The sequence below is a fragment of the Salarias fasciatus genome, chromosome 20 (assembly GCF_902148845.1).
Source record: "Salarias fasciatus chromosome 20, fSalaFa1.1, whole genome shotgun sequence".
NCBI lineage: Eukaryota > Metazoa > Chordata > Actinopteri > Blenniiformes > Blenniidae > Salarias > Salarias fasciatus.
This window is the reverse complement of record NC_043764.1, coordinates 33,894,679-33,919,802: the sequence shown is the minus strand read 5'-3', so window position 1 is coordinate 33,919,802 and position 25,124 is coordinate 33,894,679.

Sequence of the window (25,124 nt, the reverse complement as noted above, 5' to 3'; positions counted from 1 at the left end):
GTCCTGTCAGGTGTGTTCTGTGTCCTGTCAGGTGTGCTCTGTGTCCTGTCAGGTGTGCTCTCCTGTCAGGTGTGCTCTGTGTCCTGTCAGGTGTGCTCTCCTGTCAGGTGTGCTCTGTGTCCTGTCAGGTGTGCTCTCCTGTCAGGTGTGTTCTGTGTCCTGTCAGGTGTGTTCTGTGTCCTGTCAGGTGTGCTCTGTGTCCTGTCAGGTGTGTTCTGTGTCCTGTCAGGTGTGCTCTGTGTCCTGTCAGGTGTGCTCTCCTGTCAGGTGTGCTCTGTATCCTGTCAGGTGTGCTCTGTGTCCTGGGAATGTCAGCGTGGGAATGTCAAGACAGATATAGGTCCCGGAACGCATACAAAAAACAGTGCTGAAAAAAAAAAAAAAGAAAAAAAAGAAACGTGCAGAAAACAACATGCAAATGCCCACATACCATGCTGTGGGACTTACAAGCCTAAATTTCAAATAGCAACCATGGTAAATGTTCTGACAATTATTTGCTATTGTAATAATAGGGCAGGGGGCGGCAGCTTCATTTGGCATCGAGCCAATTTTTGTTTGGGTTTTTTTGTGACTGTCAGCTATACTTCTCCTCACTACTGAGAACTACGGGATGATCACTGAACAACAAGATGAAGATAAAACAACAGAACAGTAAACAGCCACGCTAAACCCAGAAATGAAACCTACCAGAACAATGTTTCCCTCGTTCTCTCCAAGCCGCCATGATGCAGCTCAGACCCTTCCTCTCAGAACTGAACTGTCCGTCAGTAACAACCTTTCCCGTTCTGTCCCAGATGCTCAGCGTTTAAATCTTCTCTCCACCTTCTCAGAAGTTGAGATTCGTCCTGTCGACTGATTTTGGAGCATGAAGGAATCGTTCAAAGCCAGCTAGTTCGTCGGTGGCTAACAGCTAAGCTAACAGCTGACTGAGACACGCAGCAGGAGCTGCACGGAGCTTACAATGGATCATCACACAAATATTCTATCCATCCATCCATCCATCCATTTTCTACCGCTTATCCGGGGCCGGGTCGCGGGGGCAGCAGTCTCAGCAGGGATGCCCAGACTTCCCTGTCCCCAGACACTTCCTCCAGCTCCTCTGGGAGGATCCCAAGGCGTTCCCAGGCCAGCCGAGAGACATAGTCTCTCCAGCGTGTCCTGGGTCTTCCCCGGGGTCTCCTCCCAGTGGGACATGCCCGGAACACCTCCCTAGGGAGGCGTCCAGGAGGCATCCTAAACAGATGTCCGAGCCTCCTCAGCTGGTTCCTCTCGATGTGGAGGAGTAGCGGCTCTACTCCGAGCTCCTCCCTGGTGACTGAGCTCCTCACCCTATCTCTAAGGGAGCGCCCAGCCACCCTACGGAGGAAGCTCATTTCGGCCGCTTGTATCCGGGATCTTGTCCTTTCGGTCATGACCCAAAGCTCATGACCATAGGTGAGGGTGGGAACGTAGATTGACCGGTAAATCGAGAGCTTCGCCTTTCGGCTCAGCTCCTTCTTCACCACGACGGACCGATACAACGACTGCATCACTGCAGCCGCTGCACCGATCCGCCTGTCAATCTCACGCTCCATCCGTCCCCCACTCGTGAACAAGACCCCAAGATACTTGAACTCCTCCACTTGGGCTAGGGTCTCTCCACCAACCTGGAGGGGGCAAGCCACCTTCCTCCGGTCGAGGACCATGGCCTCGGATTTGGAGGTACTGATCCTCATCCCTGCCACTTCACACTCGGCTGCGAACCGCCCCAGTGCATGCTGTAGGTCCGGGTTCGATGAAGCCAACATCATCTGCAAAAAGCAGAGATGAAATCCTGTGGTTCCCGAACCGGACCCCCTCCGGCCCCTGGCTGCACCTAGAAATTCTGTCCATGAAGATTATGAACAGAACCGGTGACAAAGGGCAGCCCTGCCGGAGTCCAACATGCACCGGGAACAGGTCCGACTTACAGCCGGCAATGCGGACCAGACTCCTACTCCGGTCATACAAAGACCGGACAGCCCTTAACAAGGGGCCCCGGACTCCGTATTCCCGGAGCACCCCCCACAAGACACCACGAAGGACACGGTCGAATGCCTTCTCCAAATCCACAAAACACATGTGGACTGGTTGGGCAAACTCCCACGAACCCTCGAGCACCCTATGGAGGGTATAGAGCTGGTCCACTGTTCCACGACCAGGACGAAAACCGCATTGTTCCTCCTGGATCCGAGGTTCGACTATCGGTCGGATCCTCCTCTCCAGTACCCTTGAATAGACTTTCCCGGGGAGGCTGAGGAGTGTAATCCCCCTATAGTTGGAGCACACCCTCCGGTCCCCCTTTTTAAACAGGGGGACCACCACCCCGGTCTGCCAATCCAGAGGCACCGTCCCCGACCGCCACGCGATGTTGCAGAGACGTGTCAACCAAGACAGTCCCTGCACATCCAGAGACTTAAGGTACTCAGGCCGATATCTCGTCCACCCCCGGTGCCTTGCCACCGAGGAGCTTGCCAACCACCTCAGTGACTTCAGCTTGGGTGATGGACGAGTCCACCTCTGAGACCTCAGCCTCTGCTTCCTCCACGGAAGACGTGGCGATGGGATTGAGGAGGTCCTCGAAGTATTCCTTCCACCGTCCAACAATATCCCCAGTTGAGGTCAGCAGCTCCCCACCTCCACTGTAAACAGTGTTGGCGGAGACCTGCTTTCCCCTCCTGAGGCGCCGGACGGTTTGCCAGAATTTCTTCGAGGCCGACCGATAGTCCTCCTCCATGGCCTCCCCGAACTCCTCCCAGACCCGAGTTTTTGCCTCCACAACTGCTCGGGCTGCAGTTCGCTTGGCCTGCCGGTACCCGTCAGCTGCTTCGGGAGTCCCATGAGCCAGCAAGGCTCGATAGGACTCCTTCTTCAGCTTGACAGCAGCCCTTACTTCCGGTGTCCACCACCGGGTTCGGGGGTTGCCGCCACGACAGGCACCGGAGACCTTACGACCACAGCTCCGAGCAGCTGCTTCGACAATGGAGGTGGAGAACATGGTCCACTCGGACTCAATGTCCCCAGCCTCCCTCGGGACATGAGAGAAGCTCTCCCGGAGGTGGGAGTTGAAAGCCATGCTGACAGAGGGTTCCGCCAGACGTTCCCAGCAGACCCTCACAACACGTTTGGGTCTGCCAAGTCTGTCTGGTTTCCTCTTCCGCCAGCGAATCCAACTCACCACCAGGTGGTGATCGGTCGACAGCTCTGCCCCTCTCTTCACCCGAGTGTCCAAAACACGCGGCCGGAGGTCAGATGACACGACAACAAAGTCGATCATCGACCTCCGACCTAGGGTGTCCTGGTGCCAAGTGCACTTATGGACACCCCTGTGCTTGAACATGGTGTTCGTTATGGACAAACTGTGACTAGCACAGAAGTCCAATAACAGAACACCACTCGGGTTCAGATCGGGGAGGCCGTGCGATCCAATCACCCCCTTCCAGGTCTCACTGTCGCTGCCCACGTGGGCGTTGAAGTCCCCCAGTAGAACAATGGAGTCCCCAGTCGGAGCACTGTCCAGCACCCCTCCCAGGGACTCCAAGAAGGCCGGGTACTCTGCACTGCTGTTCGGCCCGTAAGCCGAGACAACAGTGAGGCACCTATCCCCGACCCGAAGGACCAGGGATGCAACCCTCTCGTTCACTGGGGTGAACTCCAACACATGGCGGCTGAGCTGTGGGGCTATAAGCAAACCCACACCAGCCCGCCGCCTCTCACCGCGGGCAACGCCAGAAAAGTGGAGAGTCCAGCCCTTCTCGAGAGGTTGGGTTCCAGAGCCCAGGCTATGTGTGGAGGTGAGCCCGACTATATCTAGCCGGTATCTCTCAACCTCCCTCACAAGCTCAGGCTCCTTCCCCGCCAACGAGGTGACATTCCATGTCCCTAGAGCCAGTCTCTGTGTCCGGGGATCGGGTCGCCGGGCACCCTGCCGTCGGCTGCCACCCAATCCACACTGCACCCGGCCCCTACGGTTCCCTCGGTGGGTGGTGAGCCCACCGGAGACAAATATTCTATTATCACTTAAAATCTGGCACGGCGGCCTAATAACAGACAGTGTTCTTACCATATTTAACAGTCCAAAACACTCCACATCACGGCCATGTCCGGATTCTCCTCCTCCTCCCTGTTTCGGCTCGGTGTCACTTGCTGGTGTTATTTGGACTCGTTTTGAGCCATCATTGCGTTCCCCTTCCTTCTTTTTTAAAATGACAGTAAATTTAACGGTTTTTTAGACATGTTTGATTAGCCCTTGCTTACTCTCTTCATCAATAATCTCAGATGCGACAATTTTCTGTCAGTGTCGGGGTTTAATTCAGTGCATTGGCAGATCTGCGGCTCTTTTAAATGACTTATTTTTTTTTACTTTTAAGTGTATTAAACAACGTGAAATTAGTGACATTTGCTCTGTGAATTAATATGGTAATATATATATTATTTTATGCAATTAACGAGATTTTTTTTTTCCTGTGACGGAGGTGCCGGATCCGCCCATAGAGGTCCCGGAACACAGACAGATAAAAATCAAGAGGTGCCGGATCCTGTTCCGGCAGGATCCGGCACAAATTAACCCCTGCCTCTGCAGCTTTGTGCTTCAACAACGACCGTCCAGCTGCACTCAGCCCATGAAGTGCTCCGAGCAGCTGGTGTTGAGGCCCCTAAAGTCAGTGTGGCTGTCGACTCCCACCACCAGCATGCATACAGGCGGAACCGCTCCACAGCTGACGCTATCTCCACTGAGAACAAGGACTCCTACCTGAGGCTGCTGTTCCTGGACTTCAGTTCTGCATTTAACACCCTCATCCTGCTGAATCCGGTGTCCAAACTGGCTGAACTGAGAACCCCTCATCACTGTGCAACTGGGTCCTGGACTTGCTGACTGGGAGGCCGCAGAGTGTCAGGATCAACAACACCTCATCCTCTACCTCATCCTCTCCTGAACACCGGAGAACCCCAGGGATGTGTGCTCAGCCCGCTGCTGGACACGCTGGTGACCTTCAACTGCAGAGCTCGGCACAACAACAATCTGGTCATCAAGTTCGCAGATGACACAGGGGTGGTCGGACTCATCACCCATGGAGACGAGTCCAGGAAGGAAGTGGAGGACCTGACACGGTGGTGTGGAGAAAACGGCCTTATCCTCAACACTCAGAAGACCAAGGAGACGGTTGTGGACTTCCACAGGTCTGCCCCCTCCAGCCCCTCCCCGCTCTACATCGATGGAGTAGCAGTGGAGAATGTCCCGTCCATCAAATACCTCAGCGTCCACCTGTCCTCACCTGAGCACTAACACTTTCCTTACAGCTGTCATGAGGAAAGCCCATCAGCGCCTCTCTTCTGAGGAAGCTGAGGAGGGCAGCACTGAACTCTGAACTACTCAGATCCCTCTGGCTGTGCTGTGGAGAGCGTCCTGAGCTCCTGCCTCCCTGTTTGATATGGAGGCTGCATGGTAGCAGAGAAGAAGGCGCTTCAGAGGGTGTCCAGAGGGCCATCGGGTGCAATTTACAGTGACATCTACGTCACCAGATGCACCACCACCTGTTAACTCCTCTGACCTCTGGAAGCAGGCTGCACAAATCATCAGAATCCTGCACACTCACTTTTAAGCCACTATTCACTTATATATAGTGATATAGTATTGTATATTTATATATGTTAAAATAACATTATTATATATTGTTTGATGTTTATTAGGGACCGAGCCCGGAGGGCAAGGTCTCTATTGTTATTCGTTCGTTTCTTGTTCTTCTTCTCTATTATACTAACGCCCAAATAAACGCAAATTTGACCCCCTAAACATGCACGAAAACTCACCGAATTTGGCACGCACATCATGACTGGTGAAAAATTTCATAAAATGAAAAAATTCACCTCATCTGCTCTCTAGCGCCACCTATAAACAGTAAAATAAGCGCCACGTCGCATAGGAATGTTGCAGAGAGATCAAACTAACGTTGACGCGTTTGTCTCATCGAGATCTAAAATTCACGTGCTGACACCCCTGACCTAAATCCAACAGGAAGTCTGCGATTTCCCTTTCAAAGTAAAATTTTGCTCAAAATCACTCCTCACGAAAAAATTATCTCCTCTGAGACCGTTTTTCGTACAGACATAAGAGTTACGCGACGTGAAAGAAGACAAATTTCTCTACAAAAGTTGTGAATAACTTTGTCAAAAGTCTAACAGTGTGGATTTTATTAGCGTTCAAAGTTGGAAGTCTGAAATCCTGCCTTGCTCCTGCCCTCACCCGTTATAATGGGAAAAAACTTTAAAAAATTGCCTTTTGTCAGCCCCTCGAACAAGCATCGAGTGTGGCTAAACTGTGACTTCTATCAACAAACCAAGCACACGTAAAGCCTCGCCAGGTTCTCCTGAACAAGATGATGTAACACAAGTTGTGAAAAATGCATGTTATATGTATGTTTTCACAGGTATGAAAAGGTGTGCGCTCTGCATTTTTTTTGCTCTCAGTTATAATGGAGCCGGATGGGGAAAAATCTCGCACTTCTCGCAAACTGAGGCCTCTATGGTCCAAACTAAAAGCCTGACTGCGCCAAAAGCCTCACCAAGTGAAAGACAACTAATTTTCCTATCAAACGTGATATTTTTTGTTCAGTTTTGCCCAACAGGAAAGGAACAAGGAGCAGTTGTTTCCCCAAACAGAAATTACTATTTTCTCCTCTCTCCACTCTAACGGACATGACCATATATGGACATACGGTGCAGTTACACAGCTGACAGCAGCTGTCAATCAAACTGTGACACTCAGTGCCTTCATTCAGTGACTGTCAAAAGCAGATGGGAGAAGCTAACAGCTCCATGTTAGTGGATAGGACATGCTAAATACTCCATGTTAGTGGATGACAGATGCTAACAGCTACATGTTAGTGGATGGGAGATGCTAACAACTCCATGTTAGTGGAAGACAGATGCTAACAGCTACATGTTAGTGGATTGGACATGCTAACAACTCCATGTTAGTGGATGACAGATGCTAACAACTCCATGTTAGTGGAAGACAGATGCTAACAGATACATGTTAGTGGATGGGACATGCTAACAACTCCATGTTAGTGGGTGAGAGAGGCTAAATGCTCCATATTAGTGAATAGGAGATGCTAACAACTCCATGTTACTGGACAACTGATGCTAACAGCTCCATGTTAGTGGATGACAGATGCTAAGGTCAAAATACACAATCAACGGGTCATGGGACTTAAACAAAGCTCTGGACATTGGTTATATTATTCATTCATTCTGCCGCTTTTATCCCTTTCGGGGTCGCGGGTGGCTGGAGCCAATCCCAGCTGCTGTGGGCGAAGGTGGGGTACACCCTGGACAGTTCGCCAGTCTGTCGCAGGGCTGACATATAGACAAACAACCATTCACTCACACATTCATACCTAGGGGCAATTTAGGGTGATCAATTAACCTGCCATGCATGTTTTTGGACTGTGGGAGGAAGCCGGAGTACCCGGAGGGAACCCACACACACACGGGGAGAACATGCAAACTCCACACAGAAAGGCCCGGAGCCCTGGCCGGTATTTGAACCCAGGACCTTCTTGCTGTGAGGCAAGAGCGCTAACCACTGCGCCACCGTGCGGTCTGGTTATATTAATTGCATCAAAATCAAATTTTGATCCCATATGAATTCCCATATGAATTCATTTAGCTTCCAGTCAGAAAAACTACAAAAATATTTTGTAACCATGTTCATACAGGTTGTTTCTGTACAGTAATACACACAAAATAAGAGCTATCAAAAAACAAGAACAGCAAAACACTGCTTCATGTTCAGCAGAATTTACACTGCTGTCACATTTTCAACTCTTTATTTTTAAGGTTTTATTGATCAGATTTGTTCAGTGACCCAAACAGAGACATACAGAAACTGAGAAGCAACACCACTGTCTTACATTGTTTCTTTTTTCCAACCATCAAATGAAGTAAATAGTCTCTGGGGTTTCTGGAAGGGAAAAATGATGACAGGCAAAACAGTGTGCTGCATCCCTGGACTGAGTACTCTAACCAGGGTTAGCTTGGTGCCAGTCACTCCGGAAGCTTCTCCTGGCTCCTCCCTGGAGAGTCTTTGGAAAACCCTCCCTTTTTTGCTGTGTCGGTGGTGGTTCACATCTGGATCTGAATAAATCTAGAAGATGGAGGGGAGAAGGTTCACAACTACCCTGAATCTGCACTAATTTAACATTATCACAACTTAAAACAGTTCATTACATCCATCACATACTAACATTTTAACAAGGGAGAATATTTTTGGTATGTTCAATTTTGGAATTTAAACTGAGCAATAATTCTATAATGCATTGTACACAAAATAATATTCTGTTACCATCTGACTATACTTTAACATTTAAACGTTTTTCCAAGCACTTACATTCAAGCAAACATGATTCAAGCAGGATTACTATTGCAACAACACATCATCAGTAGGGTAAAACTAACCTGTCTCACGACGGTCTAACCCCAGCTCACGTTCCCTATTAGTGGGTGAACAATCCAACGCTTGGTGAATTCTGCTTCACAATGATAGGAAGAGCCGACATCGACTGGATTCCAAGACAGTCACGCTACCCCCCCCAGGGCCCGCGAGTTGACGCACACCTCTCCGAATGGATGGCCCCCCTCCCCACGCCAGGGATGTATGCCTCAGCCACCATTACCCCACCCCCCACCCCCCCCGGGGACCGTGGTCTACACTGGACCGTGTCCTCATTAACCAGGTCTACAGGGTCCCGTTCCAAAGAAACACAGACCAGGTGACGGAGCTACAGCTCCAGTTTGTGCTTGTAAGTCCCATACAGTACAGTACAGCACTGACATACAGGTATTGTAGCCTACCTGTGATGTACAGTAACCAGGGCCGGCGATTAGGCTGGGCATCCGGGGCACTTGCCCAGGGCGCCGAGGCCGACTCAGAGTGCCTCTCTGCTGGGGAGAGGAGCTGCAACGTTCCCATCCGAGCTAATTGTGGCTAAGTTAGCGAAAACTGTCAGCTGACCCGCCTGAAGACAGTAGATGAGCTGACTTTATGATAACACTGCGATGGATGAAGAAATACAGCCGAAATGAGCGATTTTGCAGAGATTATGTCCCGCGCTGAAGCTCCCCTGCCGTGGCCCCCGCTAAATCGGTTGGATCTAAATAACTTCTGAAGGACTCCGAGCTGCACCATGTTTGTCTGAGTGAGTATATGAGCGTGACACACCTAGAAATAAGGTCCAGGTGTCAAAAAACTGGAGTTGCCCTTTAACAAAGACCCACACTAATATTCATACGCAAGAACTACAATGAATTTTAAAGAAGGAAAAATATAAATCCAAGAACACAAAAATAATGATAAAAAATAACTAAAAAGTGCAAGTTAAATACAATACAAACATATACTATAAAATAAATAAATTTAGAAATCACAAAATAAATAAAAGATCTATGGAACAATCAACAAACCACTCTTGAACCAATTAACCATCTTAACTGCCATTTTGTTTAATCAGACAGGCAATTGTGGCAAATCTACCAGTCCTTTCATGGGATGCAGGCTTCATGGGCCCAAAATCTACATTGCTGATATCTGATCCACACTTCCTTTGGCCATGAATTACTAAAGTGCTCCAAACACACAATGCAGATGTTTTTTATCATCTGAGGAGTCAATCATCTGAGATTAAAAGGCCATATTCGTGTACTTTGAAATCTAGCTCGTGTGTTGGGTGTCACAGCAAGTGTGATCACAGAGTTAACCAGATTCAGGATGTTGTAGATGCTCATGGTTTTAGCAGGATTCATCCTCATCCATGCGTCGCTGGCTGTGTTGATACATTTTTTAAACAGACCATGCTCGCTACGATCTAGGGGTTGCAATTTGTGACTACAGTGTGGTGGAAATGTGACAAGGATAATTTCTTCTTAAAAAATTGTTACAACCATCCCTGACCCAGGCAGCCATTAAAAAGCTAACCATTCTTAGCATTTAGCTTCAAAGCTGGCACTGCTGTAACACATCAAATTAAACTAGAGAAACTAATAATTGCACTTATGTAAGTGAAAGAACTGTATCTGCAACACAAAGGACACTATGCAAAAAATATTTAAGGTGAACATTTTTACTTTCTTGCCTGAAAAATAGTTTTTCTTCTCTAAAACAGAGAGCTTTTTACAATAGGGACATGCAACTTCACCTGTGAGCTCACTTTGGAAGTGGGCATGGGCTACATTGAGGACAGCACCACAGCTCCTTCCTGATTGGTCAAACTGAGAGTGTTACAACTGTCCCCGGTCTCCCTACATCTTGGTGCCTATTAGGGCTGAATGATATGGGCAAAATTTCATATCTTGATATCCATGCCAGATATATATTTTGAGAAACTAATGTCCTGAATGTTCATATCCCGATATCGATATGATAACGATATATCGTTCAGCCCTAGTGCCTATAACACAGACTTGCTGCTGGCCTTGCTTGATGACCTCCATGAACAACTTGTTCCACCAGATCACACTAATGATCCTCAAAGAATTACTGATGTTGTCCTCTGGGACAGTGTGCGTTTCCACCGGGCTCTGCTTGAACGTCAGTGGTTCCAGGACCAGCCACACTTTACGCTGTTATTCCTCCCACATTACGCTCCATTCCTCGACCCCATAAAGAAGTTCTTCTCTGCTTGGAGGTGGACGGTGTGTGAGTGAAACCCCCAGACCCAGGTCCCACTGGTCCAGGAAGGAGCCTGTGGGGACGTCAGCCTCGAGTCCATTCAGGGATTCATGCGCCACTCAAGGCGGTTCTTCAGAGACGTCTCCATAGGGAGAACCTGGCCTGTGATGTGGACGAGGCCTCTGGCCTGACAGGGACCAAAGGCATGATGATGCTGGATCATGATGATTCCTCAACGATGTCCAAAAATAAAACATTTTTGGCTGCATATTTGTGTGCTGTTTTAAGTTTTAATTTTTTTAATGAAATGAGTTTTGAGTTTTTTAATGAAACATTGAGTCATTTTTACAAAAGGAGAAATATCTTATTTTCCAGAGTCACTGTCATTCATATGGTGTGTTCCATTTTACAATAGTGTTTTCAGTTTTTCACTACAATGTGCTGTAAATGCTTGGTAGTGTGCAGCAAAAGCTTAGTTGAATGAATGGTGTGTGTCATACGACTGTGTGTAGCATATGAAAACATGAGCTCCATTTTGTGAACACAATGTAGAGATTTGATGGCAAGAGTGTTCTTGCAAAGGGAGTGTCAGGTTTAGCATTTTGTGTGTGCAGTTTTCAGTTTTGTGTGTGCAGTATTGAGAAATGTGTGTTAACAATCGTGAAAAACTGTAATATCTAACTTAGTAAATTATGCAGAATCAATTTCCATACCATGAGGCCCAGCTCTACTGGAAGTCATTGGTGGTGGCTCAGGCACTGTCCTTTCCCTTTCCTTTCTCTTTGACATCTAATTTTGGTGGTGCTCTCCTGTCCTCCATATGTTCTCTCACCTCCTCCTGTCTATGGTTATCTTGGCCAGATTTTCTTTGCTCGTCTCTCTCCCACTAGCTCAGGGGTGGCGAACAAGTAAGAGGGAAAGAGCCAAAATTCTTCACAGAGAGAGCCAAAGAGGCACACTATTCACCAACCTGCCAAAATAGACAGACACACACCCAATAAAACCCAATGTTAGCCATATAACACTAACTCCTGACAATACAACAGGACAATGTAACTGCGTTCTTTTCAAACTGACCACAAACAACACTATACAATTCAAGAAATGCATAAAACAAGCCTTTAAATGTTCTCTTCAATTCTCTCTGTCGGTTCATACTCAGATGTCCTCATAGAACTCATCACTGTATTTTGTTTGAGAAGCTGAATTGGTTGCAACCATATGAAAGGCAACAATATCACTGGATACTATTCATTTTCAAATGTATTTATTTTTATTGTCCTCTGTATCTTAAACGATTTCTGGTTCCAGTTACTTCTGTATATTATTTAAGAAGCACTCATAGTCTTACTTTTACTGTTCCACGTACAAACAGAGAAATTGGTCGCAGAGCCTTCCAGTGCAGGGCTCCATCTGATTGGAATAGGTTACCTTTATCCATTCATGATATAACATCTTTGGGTCTATTCCAATCCTTATTATTTCCACACCTTAAAGCTTCGTGCTTATGTTTTTAGTTTTTAGTTGGTTTTTTTTTTTTTTTTCCCTTTGAACTTTCGTCAATGATGTATTACCTGTTTCTCAATTCATGGAGGATTGGGGGGTGAGGGAACAAAGAAGCATGTCTGTCCTGTGCGTGTGTGTGTGTGTGTGTGTGTGTGTGTGTGTGTGTGTGTGTCTGCTCATGTTTATATGTGTGCATTTATGTATGTTATTGTAAATTGTGTTAGATATGTATGTGTTTATGGACCCCCTCGAAAACGAGATGCTACATCTCAAGGGGCATTCCATGAATAAAACTTCAACTTCAACTTCAACTCTCTTTTCAGACAAACTGCTGAACGAACTTCAGATGCTCTGGTAGACATATGTGTATGTGTGTAATATATGTGTGTATTTGTCAGACAAGCTATTTACATGTTAACATACAGGGCAGTAAGTAAATAACGTGCTTACATGTTTTGTATCATTACAGCACATTTTTCTTACCTTACTGGAGTGGTGGGCTGAAAACCTCAGTGGGACTTCTGGCATTTCTTGTTCTTGTTTCTCTAGCAATCCTCTATAGATCAGGCTTGTATTCCATAACTCTGAGCAGTTCCTTCACATGAGTGTCAGTCAGAACAGATCGATGCTTTGATTTCACATGTTTCAAGGTGGAAAACAGGGACTCGCAGACATACGTTGATGAAAACATTGAAAGAAGTGTCAGTGCAGCTTTCTTCACGCACTACTGTTCAGTGGGCACAGCTCTCCAAAACACAACGGTACCTTCCTTCAGAATGGACTTTAGTCTGACGTCCTCATGTAGGTCAATCATCTCCATCTCCCTCGCGGCCTCGTCAGCGACAAGTGGAGTTTTTAAGCAGTCAGTCTCCGCGTTGAATGGGTCCACAAGAAACGTAATCTGTGGCCTTTTCTCCTGTAGATCCTCAAACCTCGTAGTAAAGCTCTCGTGCAGCTGTCCAAGCAGCGTCGCATCCCGGGTTGTGTTCATTTTAGTGGCGGGGGTCTGTGCGCACGTTTTGCGCAGAGTCGGGAAGTGGGTTAAATCGCCCTTTTGAATGTGCGTTTTGAAAAGCTTGAGTTTGACCATAAAAGAAAATACGCTTTGCGCCAAATCAGGTAGAATTTTTAACTCCCCCTGCAGATCCAAGTTAAGCTTATCCAAATGTGAAAGCATGTCCACTAGAAATGACAAATCCATGAGCCATTTATGGTCTGAGAGCAGGGGATAACTTTTGTTCTTTTCAGCCATAAACAGTTTGACTGCATCCAAAAGATTGTAAAAGCATGATGCCACGTTACCTCTTGAGAGCCATCTCACAGTGCAGGTCACCTGGCAGTTCTGCGTCAAGTTCTGAAATAAGGTTTTTAAACTGACGGTGATTGAGAGTGTGTGTACGAATGTAGTTTACAATGTTCATCAAAGGTTTCATGACGTGTTGTAAATTTAGAGTTTTAGACACGAGTTGCTCCCGGTGGATGATGCAATGGAAATTCCAAAATTGGGGAAAAGCATCGTCTCCTTTGCAAAGTCGTGAATGTGAACGTGAATAGCGTAGTGAATGTGCAGATTATAACGTGTCCACCAAAGTGTTTTGGGGTTGTTGGATTGTGTATTTGATGAGTTTGACGAGGGAAGCAGCTGTACCGTCCACTTCCATTATGTCCGCCGTGAAGCTCTCCTCAGACCCACCGCTGAATAAACAACAGCTCGCCCTCACTAAAAAAGTAAGTAGGCTGTTCTAAATGACTAGGGAATTGCCCTAAATGGGCCAATTTGCCAAAATGTTGAAGTATCGCTTTAAGCACCCGGCATAACACATTATAAGTAGTTATAAACACTCTTACATGATCACAATGCTTTATAACTCACTATACAGCACTATACAGCATAGGGTTAGGGTTAGGGTTCAGGTTAGGTCCTGGCATTGTGATCTTCTATGAATGTTTATAACTATAGCTACACGTGTTATAATGGCATCATAATGCTTTATAAATGCACTTATAATGTGTTATACGGGGGGGGGGGGGGGGGGTTCAGATAAAGTGTTAACATAAAAATGATTTATTTTTAGACAAAGAGCCACATAAAGGAAATCAAATGAGGTGCAAAGAGTTGCATTCCTATTGGCCAAGAGCCACATGCAGCTCGCGAGCTGTGTGTTTGCCACCCCTGCACTAGCTTGTCTTTATCTTCACCCTCTACGTCCACCTCATGTTGTACTTAATTTTGTTTCCTCTGACCTTTAAAAAATTGTGTAGAGTCCCTTTCCTCTTCATTTCTGTAAGATTCAAAGTCAATTTTCAAGGTTACCCTTTACAGAAACCGAGTCAATGTTCAGTGTGTTTATAAGCTATGATGTGTGGATCTCTGTGTCTGTGTTTATATGCGAACAAGACACATGGGGCTGGTTTCGGTTCGATTCGGTGGGTTTTAAGCAGAAACACGGTCACTTTGGACTCTGATTTTTCCTCCTGTGAGCTCACACTCACACACACACCCAGCCCCGTTGTTCGGGTGAGTAGCAGCGAACCGGACGGATTATGAAGGTCGGCGCCTGCGCGCCTCAAATACTAGATTGTGGTTTTTACCTCTTTCCTCATTCCTTCCTCCTCGAGCCCAACTGGCTCGCTCTCGCTTTGCGCCCATATTCGCGCCTCTACCGTCAAAGAAGTCTCGCAATGCTCTTGCGCTCTCTCGTGATGCATTCACTGTCGTAGGACATCAGAACTTCACGCTCATAACTGTTAAATTGTTCTATCATTGCTGCCAGTTGGGGTGGCAGTAGGGGTGGCAAGGGTTAATTTTACGGTGGCATTTGGCCCCCTGTGCCACCCTGGTAGATCAGCCCATGCTCGAGGATATTTTCTATATTTAACCTTGAGTCTCCTCTGAATCTCTCCCGTTGCTCCTCATTTTCCATGTAAACATGTAAACAGGATGTACACACACAAAACCTTCATTTTGATCACCCAAATGAATGCAAACTGAAAAGCAGTAGTTTTGTGTCATGTGTTCTGCCATTTCCCACAGAAGATTTTAGTGAATGAAGACATTCTTGTGGCCAGACTGGTGACCTGTACAAGATCTCAAACATAAGCTCTCAACATGGGTGGATTACACATCTCCAGATGTAACTGTAGAACCCCTAACGGTGGGTTTCCACCAGACGCGTTTAATGCGACTGCATTCGTGCGACAAATGACACCGCGCCACGCTAGACCCACAAATTTTATCATTGGTGTGTGAAAACATCACAGCCTCCTCATCACTGTCTCCTGCACAGCAGCAGTGGACAGGGTTCTTCTGTTTGTCCCACAGTCCTGTGTGCACCCGGCTGTCCGTCTGTGCGTGTGTGTGTGTGTGTGTGTGTTCCATTGCTAAAACCTCTGAAAAAGCGGTCCATATGGTGTTTCAAATTAACTGGTATCCTTGTTAACTGGTGACTGACTTCCTTTAGCACTTCCTGCTGCTGCTGCTAGTAGCAGCAGGTGTTGAAATCAGACTCATTAAAGGTCTGAACGGCTTTTTATTTGGATGTTAACATCTATCAGCAACAAGGGACGTGAAAGAACCCCAGTCGCCAATAGGGAAACCAGTAATTCCAAAACACTGGCTCCGCTCTGGGTTCTACAAACTTCTCCTCCGCTAGTTAGCTGCTGCGTTCAGGTGACTGGAGTGAGCTGCGGAAAACTGAAACTCAGTCGTTCACATGAAAGCAGCGTGACAGCTGGACTCAGGAGACACTCAGGAGACACTTGAAGGAAGCGTGGACTATTTGCACAAAGGAACGGCTCTCAGACAGCTGTGAACCGGCTCTCGTCGTTCACTTAAAAGAGTCGTTCAAACGAACGACTCGTTCATTGAACGTCACAGCGCTACAGGAGCTGCGCCTGGATGGCACCGGTTCCAGCGCTGCTTCAGGCTGACGCTGTGTTTCCATCAGAAGCGGTGGACAAATGAGATCGCGCAAACAGCTTGCCGCTCGCCTTGGCATCATGCCAACTGTTCTGCGTGGTCGGAGCCCTGCTGCCCTCCGTCAGCATGTCCGTGAAGACCTCCATGCTGATAGGCTGTCCTATCTATAGGCTGGCGAATTCGTTTGAAAAGTTGAAATATTTCAACTCGAGCGACGAGCGTGGAGCGATGAAGCAGTGGGCTTCGGGCGTCGAGCAGCAAGCGGGGCCGACCGGCAGTGCAAGTCAACTGGTGCGCGGATTTTTCGTTGGAAACGCTTGCCGTCCGTCGCCTGCCGCTCAAGATTGAGAGACAATCGCGTCACTACATTGACTTTGCATGTACCGTATTGGCCCGAATATAAGACAATGTTTTTTTCCAGAAATTGCATCCTCAAAAGTGGAGTCGTGTTATAATCGCGGACTTACGGTAGATGGTCAATACACATCTGCGCCGCTAGATGGAGCCAAAGTATCACTGACCAGAGAGCGAGTGGAGCGATGAAATGAGATCAAATGATCTGATGAAAAATGACGGATCGTCTGGAACAAAGGGGCTGAACGCTGGACAACTGAGCAACAACAGAGGAGAAGTTATGATACCAACTTTAAACTGATGGTGATCAACGCAGCAGAGTCTTCAGCCTTGCCTATAAAGACAGCAGAATCTGTGACTTCAGTAATCAAGCACTGAATCTTAGACTGCAGAAGTTAGAGCCAGCTTTGGTGAGTTTGAATTGCTTATTATGTTGTTGTTGCTGTGTTTGGGGGTGGTTAGGTGCTTGCACTGCAGTTTCGGTTTCTGTCTGCCCAGTAGAGAGGTCGTTGACGTGGGTCACACCTTCTACTGTCTGGCTCCAGTGACATCAGACAGGGGCGGGTCAGCCGGGCGCAATCGGTCAAGTTGGAAACAGCTGTGACTCCGTCAGGTACTTCACAGCACAGACTGCGCTTTGGCGTCAGCCCACAGAGGGTAAAGACCTGCGAGTCTACCTGCGCGAGTCCACCGAGCTAGGACACCGGCTTCACTAAGGTCTGTCTGTCACAGTCTAACGCACAATGTGTGTCTTACGTATCCCAGTCATCGTCGGCAACCGGAAAAGATGCGTAGTCCTCCGCAAACGCAATCCACACAACCGCTCTCTCTGGAAGTGGTCCAGCCCACACTCAGTTACCTCCGGTCTCTGGAACTGTCAGTCCGCAGTTAATAAGACAGAATTCATCAGTTCTCTGATGAAACTCTCAAACATTCAGGTCCTCGCCCTGACGGAGACCTGGATCCGCCCAGAAAACTCAGCTACACCAGCTGCACTCTCTGCGTCCGCTGCGCTAAGCCACACCCCTCGCTCTGCTGGCCGAGGAGGCGGTGCTACGTTAAGCCACACCCCTTGCTCTACTGGCCGATGAGGCGGTGCTACATTAAGCCACACCCCTCGCTCTACTGGCCGAGGAGGCGGTGCTACGTTAAGCCACACCCCTCACTCTACTGGCTGAGGAGGCGGTGCTACGTTAAGCCACGCCCCTCGCTCTACTGGCTGAGGAGGCGGTGCTACGTTAAGCCACGCCCCTCGCTCTACTGGCCGAGGAGGCGGTGCTGGCATTCTCATTCCGGACAACTGGTCCTTCTCCTCACTGCGCCCGTCAAACAACAACACAACGTTTGAATATCATGCTTTAACGGTCACTACTCCCATCAAAGCATGTTCTGGTTGTGTACCGCCCACCAGGGAGTAATCTGGATGGCTTTGTCTCTGAAATGGACATGTTACTCTCTGACATCCCTGATGATGGCACACCACTGATTGTCATGGGAGACATGAACATTCACGTTAATTCCAGAAAACTGTTTATGGCGTTCAACTCCCTGCTTTCTCCTCCAGCTGCTCAGCCATCCACTGAGCTGACTCCTGATATGTTTGCCTCCTTTTTCACTGAAAAGGTGGCTGAAATCAGCAACCAGTTCTCTGAGCCTGACCAGCCCAGTCAGCTCAAACCCACCTCTGCTCCTTCTCTCTGCTCTTTTGCTCCTCTGAGTGAGGATGAGATCTCCAGACTTCTTCTGAGCTCAAAACCGACAACATGTCCTCTGAATCCAACACCCACCAGCATTCTGCAGACCATCTGGCCCATAATCAAACCTGCAGTCACGCACATTGTCAATTCCTCCCTGGAACCCGGCATTTTTCCTGTTACTTTTAAACAAGCCCGCGTCCCCCCACTGCTAAAAAAGCCTCATCTCAACCCAGCCCAGGTTGAAAACTACAGGCCAGTCTCACTTCTACCATTCCTGTCAAATACTGGAGGCTCAGTATTTAACCAAGTCTCTGAACACCTGCGGAACCAGAACCTGCTGGACCCTTTTCAGTCAGACTTCAGATGAGACCACTCCACCGAGACTGCTCTCCTGTCAGTCACAGGATCTCTGCGGCTGGCAAGAGCTGCTGGTCAGTCCTCTGTCCTCCTGCTGCTGGTCCGTCCTCTGTCCTCCTGCTGCTGGTCCATCCTCTGTCCTCCTGCTGCTGGTCCGTCCTCTGTCCTCCTGCTGCTGGTCCGTCCTCTGTCCTCCTGCTGCTGGTCCGTCCTCTGTCCTCCTGCTGCTGGTCCGTCCTCTGTCCTCCTGCTGCTGGTCAGTCCTCTGTCCTCCTGCTGCTGGTCTGTCCTCTGTCCTCCTGCTGCTGGTCAGTCCTCTGTCCTCCTGCTGCTGAACTCGTCTGCTGCCTTTGACACCGTGAACCATCAAATCCTCCTCTCCTCACTCTCTGACCTCGGCATCTCAGGTTCCGTCCTGTTGTGGTCCAGGTCCACCTCACAGGCAGATCTTTCAGAGTGTCATGGCGAGGGGAGGAGTCCAGGTCACATGGCCTATCAACAGGGGTCCCTCAGGGGTCTGTGCTTGGCCCCTTACTCTTCTCTCTGTACACCACCTCACTTGGTGCAGTGATTCGCTCCCATGGCTTCTCCTACCACTGTATGCTGACGACACTCAGCTCTTCCTCTCTTTTCCACCTGACGACACCACAGTCTCAGCTGATCAGCATGTCTGGCTGATCCTCCACCTGCATGAAGGAACGCCACCTTCAGCTAAATCTGTCTAAGACTGAACTCATGGTCTTTCCAGCTTGTCCATCTGTCCTCAGATCAGTGTCCAACTTCACTCCAGCCTACTTGTGCCCACAAACTCAGCCAGAAACCTGGGTGTCATGATTGATGACCTGCTGACCTTTAAGGTTCACGTGGTCTCAGTTTCTCGGTCTTGTCGTTATTGCCCTCGACAACATCAGGAAGATCAGACCCTTCCTGACCCAACAGGCCCCCCAGCTTCTGGTTCAGGCTCTCGTGATGTCTCTCTTCTGGCGGGTCTCCCTGCATGTACAGTCAAACCTCTACAGAGGATCCAGAATGCAGCAGGTCTGGTCTTCAACCAGCCCAAAAGAGCTCATGCCACTCCTCTGTTCATCTCCCTTCATTGGCTTCCAGTTGCAGCCAGGATCAAATTCAAATCTCTCCTCCTGGCTTACAAAACGCTTACAAGAACGGCTCCGGCCGACCTGGACTCCCTGATCCAGGTCTGCTCTCCTTCACGCCCTCTTCGCTCTGCATGTGAGAGACGTCTGGAGCTTCCAGCCCAGCTCGGCTCTGAACCTCCAGCCAGACTCTTCTCCTCTGTTGTTCCCAGATGGTGGAACGAACTTCCTAACTCGGTGCGTTCCGCCGAGTCTCTTTCTACTTTCAAGAGACAATTGAAGACTCAATTGTTCAGAGAACACCCAGGGTCTTAATCCGACCCCATGTTCGGGGAAGAATAGATCAGGTGTTCTAAAACCCAGCACTTATGGACCACTGACTAAGTTGACACACAAAAAAAAAACAACAAAAAAAAAAGGGGGGGGGTAGTGGCTCCTCTTCTGCAACTTGATGGCAACTCCCTTGACCAATCGCACTTGAAGCAATTGAAGCATTTACTAATGATTTCTTTCTTTCTTATGTCTGTATTCTTGCTTGTGTAACCCAGTAGTTATTTTGATTTATTTGTCTTGTTGTTTTATTTCTATATTGTTCTATTTGATTTATATCTGGTGCATTTGATTCTTGTGAACTACCAGTATGCACGCATGTGATTGGTTAGAGGAGCGCATGTCCCGCCCCTTCGCGGAAGTGCCGGAGTGTCGGCAGGAGCTCACATGTGCGCTGCGGGGCGAAAGCTATTAACATCTGTGAAAAAAGAAGCAAGTTAAACTGCTTTTTATCCCTCGGGTGGCTGGAGGAAGACCTCCACCTGAGTGAATGGATGATTCTTGGACCTGTGCATCAGGAGTTGTTTTGTTTCGTTGAGCATGAGTCTTGGTGAGTGCATGGAGCTGAGCTAAAGCAGCTAACTCTATTAGCCACACAATTGACACAAGGCACTTTACAAAGCATCTCATTTTACTCATAGTTTCATTATGTTCTTGAATGTTGGAGTTATAATCAACTGCAGATACATTATGCACTGATGATCTGATAAGGAAAAGGTACAGGAAGAATCTAAGTTTTATTTTCACTTTGAATATATTCCTTGTATGAAATATTGTGTTTAGTGTTGTTTATATGATTGTTATTGAATGTGAAAGTGTGTTTGTGCTGTTATTCAGTTCATGATTTATGTGCTGAAGAGTTAAAAAGTGTTAAATACTAATTCATGAAGTTAAAATGGATATGTTGGTTAAAAATGGGATAAAAACTGTTCTATTAAGAGAAGAAACTACAGTAAAAGGTGAAGATGGATAAATAATTCATTGTATCACCATTATGTTGCAAGAATGTGTGACAGATTTTCATTTTATTTCATAATGGCCATAAAAAATTGTTTGATTTCATTTAGTAATAGCCTTGTTTCTATACAGGCTAGGTTTTTTGAAACCTTCAGAAACCGTTGGATGTTTGAGAATTGGATTCTCCTTGACGAAGGAGATGGCGAGCCCCAGCGAGTGACCAGAACCCTCCTTAATCCAAGGAGCAGATCAAGAATTTCTAAGGGTGGGAATCCTTCATCACCCATCGAGCAAAGGATGTGTGGTAGGAGCGTCCAACCACCTCTGACTATTCTGACTGAACATAAGAGCTCTTAGACCTGACTTGACTTTGTTTTGACTGAAACTGAACTTAAACTCGAACCAGGATCTAAAGGAACACTGAACTGAACATTTGGAAGGGAATTTGCACCCTTTTGAGAACATTTTATTTTTTGAGGAACTGATTTTGACATGGCGATACAGTGATTGTTTTTTGTTGATCAGATGGTTATGTTTTGTTATGGTTATGTTTTGTTGAAGAATTGAAGTCATGCATTGAATCTATATTTTCTATTTCATATAAACTTCCTTGTTATTCAAGTTCAATCATTTTGTGGCTCCATTTATTCATAGTGAATATTCACTTCTCTTTTAAACCCTCCTCTGAACCTAGTTTCTGGTCCTTGTGAGTAAGTTAACCCAGGTGGGTTACAGAAAAGTTGGCGAGCCAGCAGCCAGGAGGTTTTAATTTGAAAAGTTATATTTTAATGATTCACATATTTTGAAAATCAGAAATTTAAAGTGAACAATTGAATAACTGGAGCAACATAGGATTGATTTGGCAGTTATTTGCCTTGAATTTTGCAATCTTGCCCAATTCTGTTTTGAATTTATTTTGTTGGGAAAATCTAAAAAATGGAAGTGGTGAAATCAGAGAATGTGAAAGTTCAGAATTCTGTTTTAGTCAGCGGACTAACTCAGAGTAAGGTTGATGAAGAGGTTTTTGACTTTTTGAAACAGTTTGGTCCTGTAGCAAGGTTGATCGAAGTGCCTTCAGAGAGTAAAGAAGTGAAGGTTATTGTTGAGTTTCAACATGAGGCTACAGTGAAAGAACTAGAGAAACGGTACCTGCCTTTTTCCAGACCTACCACTGAAAAACCAGAAGTTATTCACCACATTCAGAGCCTGGGAAGTGCTTATAGTAGTGAGGTTAGTGCTTCTGCAACAGTAACTTACCTGACTGAGCTGAAAGATCTGGCAAAGAGGAGCAACAGGTCGTTTGAAGACATTTTGAGGGAAGAGTTGACGAGAATAGGTGAGTCAATGGATCAGGAGGCTCAAGGTAATGTGACAGAGACCCTCTCAGAGCAAGAGCCTTTGCCCTCCACAAATGAACCTGATGTTGCACCACATGCTGTTGAAAAACAAAGGCCAGTAGATGGCACACACCAGATCCCAGCTGATGTTCTCACTACACCAGATGTACAGCGTGTCATTGTCGAACACATTGTCAAAAGTAGTGAAGCAGCATCTCATTCTAACTTATCCTACAAACTGAAATCTTTTTCTGGACGAAGTCCACACCCTTCTTTTGAAGTTGATTATGATGCTTGGCGCAGCAGTGTGGAGTTTTGTTTGAGTGATCCCATGATCTCAGACTCTCAGGTTGTGAGAAAAATTGTTGAAAGCCTCTCACCTCCGGCAGCCAACATTGTGAAATCGCTTGGCCCAAAAGCCACTTCTGAAGCTTATCTGAAGCTTCTTGATTCAGCTTATGCCACAGTGGAGGATGGTGACGAGCTATTTGCTCGCTTTTTGAACACCAACCAAAATGTTGGTGAGAAAGCTTCAGACTACTTACAGAGGCTACACACTTCCTTGAGTGCAGTAATTAGGAGGGAAGGAATTGCCCCTGGTGATGCTGATAAACAGCTTCTCCGGCAGTTTTGCCGTGGTTGTTGGGATAGCATATTGATAACTAGTCTCCAGCTTGAACAACGCAAAGGTGCACCCCCACCCTTTGCTGAGCTCCTTCTCCTACTACGCACTGAAGAGGATAAACAAGCCAGTAAAGCCACGAGAATGAAGCAATACCTGGGGATCACTAAAACGAGAGCTATATCACAGGTACAAGCCACATGCATGTCCAGCATGAGCAGTCATGAACCTGAATCAGAAGATGCCTCTTCTACTGCTACAAATGACCTCCGAAAGCAGATTGCAGATCTCCAAGCTCAAGTAGCACAGCTCAAAGCCAGCAGTGCCGAGAAACCTGCAAAGAAAGCAACAAAAGGCAGTAAGAAGCAACAGAACAAGGCAAAAAATGAGCCAGAGAAACAAGGAATAAAACAGATCACGGCAAGGGTGCCCAGACCCAAGCCGTGGTACTGTTTCAAATGTGGTGAGGATGGTCACATTGCTTCTAGCTGCAATAATGATCCAAATCCAGCATTAGTGGAGACAAAAAGGAAAGCCCTCAAAGACAAACAGCGTGTGTGGGAAAGTTACTACAACAACCCCGATTTAAACTAGTTCAAGCTTCTGTTGAGGGACAAACAGGAGCTCGGGATGAACAACGTCCCATCCCCTCAAAGAAAAAGAAAGCTATGAACTTAAAAACTGACCTGTATCACAGCAACAAGTTACCAAGTCGACTTGTGGGAACAAAATGCACAGCCACAGTAGTTGTTGATGGAGTGGAGTGCAGTTGTCTGCTCGATTCTGGCTCACAGGTCACAACCATAGCTAAATCCTTCTACCAGAGACATTTATCTGAGCAACCAATCAAACCGATTTCTGACATTCTTGAAGTTGAGGGAGCAAATGGCCAGAACGTCCCATATCTGGGATATGTGGAGACAGTCATAAAATTCCCAAAAGATCTCCTTGAAAGTGAACCAGAAATATCCACTTTGGCCTTAATTGTTCCCGATCTCCGTTCAAACAGTGACATCCCTGTGCTGATCGGCACAAATTCTCTTGATCCACTGTACGAGTTGAGACAAGAAAGTCCTTTACCTCACTGGAAATCTCTCCCTTATGGCTATCAGCAAGTCATGAAAGTACTCGAGCTACGGAAAAAGCAAACTGACAGTGGCAGAATAGGCTTAGTGAAACTTAAGGCTCACACTCAGGAAGTTCTTCCAGCAAACCAGAAGGTGGTGCTGGAGGGCTTTATGTGTTCCAATCAAGGCATAGTGTCTGGTGAGTGGGCAGTCCTTGAACATCCAACTAGCTCATCGTTACCGGGTGGTATCCTTGTTGATTGTTGCCTTATTTCCTTACCAAAACGCAGTCCCTACAAGGTTCCTGTGCTACTGAGAAACGAGACAAACCACGACATCACACTGCCAACCAACTGTGTGATTGCTGAGTTGGTTGCCCCTGAATGTGTCATCCCAAATACAATAATAGAGGAAAATAAAGTCTCTGCTACATGTTCCACCCAGCAGCAGACTACAGACACAAAACCTGACCTGAAATTTGACTTTGGTGCTTCACCTCTCTCTGAAGAGTGGAAACAGAGAATCTCTCAAAAGTTGAACACTTTTTCTGACGTCTTTTCTCACCATGAGCTTGATTTCGGCCATGCAACTAAGATTCAGCACCACATAAATTTGAAAGATGAGACCCCATTCAAACAGAGATCCCGACCCATTCACCCTCATGATTTTGAAGCTGTGAAAAAGCATTTGCAAGCCCTTCTTGAAGCAAACATCATTCGAGAGTCTGAGTCTCCCTTTTCGTCACCCATTGTGGTAGTACGAAAAAAGAACGGTGATGTGAGGCTATGTGTGGATTATCGGAAACTAAACATGCAGACCGTCCGCGATGCTTATGCACTGCCAAATCTGGAGGAGTCCTTCTCAGCTCTCGTAGGGTCACAATGGTTTTCAGTCATGGACCTAAAGTCGGGATATTATCAAATAGAGATGCAGGAGGCAGACAAGCCAAAGACTGCCTTTGTGTGCCCCTTTGGGTTCTATGAATTCAACCGCATGCCTCAAGGAATCACAAATGCTCCAAGCACTTTTCAAAGGCTTATGGAGAAGTGCATGAAAGGCATCAATTTGAAAGAAGTTCTCGTCTTTCTGGATGATTTGATTGTGTTTTCCAGTTCTTTGGAAGAACATGAGACCAGGCTTACTCATGTCCTGGAACGCCTGAGAGAATATGGACTAAAGCTCTCTCCTGACAAATGT